Consider the following 4118-nt stretch of genomic DNA (forward strand, 5'->3'; position numbering starts at 1 on the left):
CGGGAGGGACTGGACATATAGGAAAGCTCCGTTGGAACAGGTTTATTGTAACAATGTTAACGATGTGTCAGCTAAGGTCAGATGGGTCTTTTTGATTTAGTGACTTTCAGCACATATTTGCCTGTCTGAGCTAAATGCAGTCTGTTGGGCCTCTTTTCTGAGTGATTGTTCACACAGATTCCATACTAGGTGTGCATGGTGTTGCATGTGCATGAGGTGAAATGGTTTTTGAATAGCAGTGTCTGAAGTCATACCCCCAGCTTGCCTTCCCTTGTGGCCACTGTATCATAGGCTATAAGGAGTAGGATAAACTTGACTACCATTTAATTTGGCCTCATGTTCTGAGTCTGCAAGGTGGAACACCAGTAGCACCCATGTTCTGTGACTGTTTGACACAGTTTACCTTAATTTTTCCATGGAGTAAATTAGTATTAGAAACTTTGATTTTTGACTTTAAGCAACTTTTTCTATCTCTAGATAGTTTTTCTTTCTATAGTTCCTCCTCCATACAAGGGACTACATCTTCTGCAGTGGGAGATTCCAGGTCGTTGCCCATCTTGCCCACAAAAAATAGTCTGCTGCCATTGTTTTTGCTTGTTTTGGGAGGTCATAAAGGAGTACATCTGTGTGCGTCATTCATTCAACAAAAGAACCCTAAGAACCGAGAAACAATATTTTAAACTGCTCTTGCTCGAAGTGTGTGCAGTCTCCTACTGGCAGATCAGACAAACCAGAACCAGATCACTCTTACCCTGGTTTAGTGCAACCAAGTGGTGGATCAGTATCTAGCTCCTGAGCTGCCTCTCTGTGGACACTTCTTCTACACCAGCAGTTATTTTAGAGAGGATAGGAAGGGACCCAGCTCCTTTGGCAGGTCAAGGTGCAGGTCACTTTATATAATCTCAGGTAAGAGATTTAGGATTCTTTCTTGGGCTTTGTTCTCCAAGTGTAATAGTTCTAAGTCTCATACTGGTAAGTAGTACCAGTATCCAAATGGACATTGAAAATTACTTTAGACTTCAGTGATGACATTGTATTCATTGGCACAGTTTTCGGCACTCAAACTTTTAGTCGCCAGTTGTCTCTTTCTCAGCATCAGTTGTGCCCTTTGCAGTTTCAAAGGGCATTGTAGCAGTGGTTGCACTGGAATTCTCATTCCAAAACTCTTCTTGTGTCACCTGATCTGTCTGGTTTTGGTACCAGCCTCCGTTTTGGAGCATGTGACAGAGACAATCTATAAACCCTAGTTTTTCAATTTCATTGGACACAGTACTAATACATCAGTTACTGTGGATCCAGACCCCACCATGTTTAGAAGAGGTTTGCCGTTTTTTCTTCTCCAGACCACAGTAGAAGTTCTTCCGTGCTTTACTACTTCTTCCTGATAGTTTGCCAGAGCCAAGGCTGGAACTTGCACCCAGACCCAATATTGAGCGACCTGATGTTCTGAATGCTGACTGGATGCTTTTGTTTAAAGTAACTGCTTATGTGAAGTGCAAACCATTCTCTTGCATAAAAAAGTCTTCCACCAGGCTAACATATGACTAACATAAAATGTTTTCTTTTTGTGTGTATTCAGCAGAAGCCTCTGCTTTTGACCGCTTCAGTACTGCCAATACCAGACTGGTTACTTGCTGTGAACCAATCTGCCTGAACCCACTGCCTGAGGTGCCATCACTGGATTTATGGGACCCCTTTTCTTTCCATAGCAGCTTGCTGTCTTTTGTCACCTGTGTGATGGCTGTTACCTCTACTAGAAGGTTGGGTGAAATTCAGGTCCTCTACCTACTGTATTCTTTAAGAACAAAGACATACTTGGGCTTCATCCCAAGGTCCTTCCTAAAGTAATTTCTGATTCCCACTTTAATTAATTAGCCCAGCTTCTACTTCATTTCCTCCAAATCCTCATTCCACCCCATGTAATACAAAATTGCATACCCAAAATTGGGTTAGGGCTTTTCATTTTTATTTGGACAGAACCTCTTCAAGTTTGTGGCATTAGCAGAAAGGGTTAACGGATGCCCTGTAGCCAGCCACCTAGTAGTTGCCCATGTTACCTGGAAGGATTATCTGGGTTGTTCTGTAATCCTCTCAACCGAGATACTAGCAGTCTCTTTTGCTGCTTTGAGTAATATATCAATATTAGAAACGTGCATAGTTCCTTGTACAGCACTAGTCACACATTTTATTTCTGTTGTTCTTTGATGCAAACTTTTAGATTTGGTGCCAGGTTTCAGTTACAACTGTCCTGCAGTCCCTCTTTGACTAGGAAACCATTTCTGATCTCCAGGCTTTGCTGTAACTAAATGTCACCTATGTAGAGTGTAATCTTTGTGGACTGTTGCTCAAAGAAGAGATCATAGTTGCTTCTTTTGGTTTATGTAGATTCCATGACCACTTCCTTTCTAATATGGAGTTCTGTTGATAAGGGATTCTTATTAGGGAAGGAACTGAGTCCTGTTTGAGGGCCTCCTGTCCTTTTCATGCTTGGCTACAGTCATTGTGATAGGCTGAAGAGGGCAGATGGACACTACTATTCAAAGAGAATCCCATTTTGAGCAGGTGGGACCCAGGTATCCAGCTTGCATTAAATGCAAGTTGGATTCCTGTCTCCTAAATTCTTTGAAAAAAGAATGGCTACCTTAGAGCAACAGTAGTTCTTTGAGATGTATTGTTTACCCTGATTCCACTTTAGATGTGCCTGACACTGTGAAGATGTTTTAAAAACCTCACCTATTATCCTTTTATTTATTTATTTTTTAAATCTTGACTCCTTCAGACTTGCTGTAACAAGATCACTTAGATTTCAAATATCCAATAGGGAGAATATCAGACAGAAATGACAGTTATGTGCCCATCTCCTCCTGAATATCTTTTGGAGCTGGGTACCTGCACTATTACTTGTACCTTTACAAAACATAAACAAGTGCAGCCTGCTGCATTAGCTTCATGTTGCCTATGCCAATCCATCTGAACCTTCTAACTTCCTGTATAGTTACTTATAAATGCCAGATCTTCTTCGTCATCACTCTCCTGCCAGTTTCAACAGGCATGATATTTAGGCAATTCATTCTTTCCACCAGCATATCTAATTATTGGGTCTCAAGTGCTAGGTTTTATCATGAAGGACCATCCCAGCAGCTTTAGTGGGGATGGGGTAAAGATCAGGCAGTGGAGGAACTGCTTTCTGGACAAGAATGAGATGTGAGCTTATAAGCTCTTTTATGCCAATTACTTTTCTGCCTGGATAAGAATTTTGTCATTCCTCTAGGAATCCTTCTTTTCCTCAGTTCTTACAGAATCTGTCCGTATCAGATGATATTGAGAGATGCTAGTAGGGCCAGGAACAAGCACCACAGTAAAATCACCTGGACTAATGCCTTCTGTTCAGTAGGAATGCCAAACACTCAGATACTCAGGAATGCTCAAATACTCAGAAATAACCAGCTATTTAAGAGGTTGCTGCAAACTCTTCAGACCCCTGCCCTCTCTGAAGTCAGTTAAGTATCACCTTCGTAAGGAATCCACTTATTGTTTGCATTTTCCTTGTGAGTTTGGTTGATAGGGCTGTGGCCTGGGGGAAGATTGGCTCATACTATACAGTTTTCTCCCACTATATGTTCAAGTGCTTCTCAGTTTGTGTTAAGTCTTTGAAAAATATCTTCACTGTTTGTCATTTTTCAGATTGCCAGCCAACTTTAAATAGATTTGTGAAAGGACAGAAGTTAGCACTAGCAGAAGAAAGATAATATTATGTGCACTTTATGGTGCACATATATTGTGCTGTAGCCAGCATCACTATCTGTGGTACTTCTTCCTCTTCACAAGTACCATCTTAAAAGAATATCATTGACCTTCCTTCAGAGCTTAGCAGTTACTTTTTCAGGATTATGATGATGATGATGATCATCATCATCATCACCATCATTATAGTAGTACCTAAATGCCAAACAAGAAACATGTCCCCTTGTGCCAGGCACAGTACAATGCAACACCATCCTTGTCGCAAAGTACTTGAAAGAGACCCAGGATGGGAGAAGTTTTGTAACACAGATTGAACTACACGACAGTAAGTTTCATGCTCCACTTTCTGTGGGAGGGAAGGGGGATAAGTATTG

At 41.2% G+C, this 4118-nt stretch overlaps 1 protein-coding gene across 3 annotated transcripts in view; it reads left to right on the plus strand.

The window, feature by feature from the left end:
- TRAF3IP1 (TRAF3 interacting protein 1) overlaps positions 1-4118 on the plus strand; it is a 76084-nt gene that overhangs the window by 62058 nt on the left and 9908 nt on the right. The gene's annotated exons all lie outside the window — the stretch shown is intronic.

The sequence above is a fragment of the Gavialis gangeticus genome, unplaced genomic scaffold, assembly GCF_001723915.1.
Source record: "Gavialis gangeticus isolate Ggan-Ray unplaced genomic scaffold, GavGan_comp1, whole genome shotgun sequence".
NCBI classification, from domain to species: Eukaryota; Metazoa; Chordata; order Crocodylia; family Gavialidae; genus Gavialis; species Gavialis gangeticus.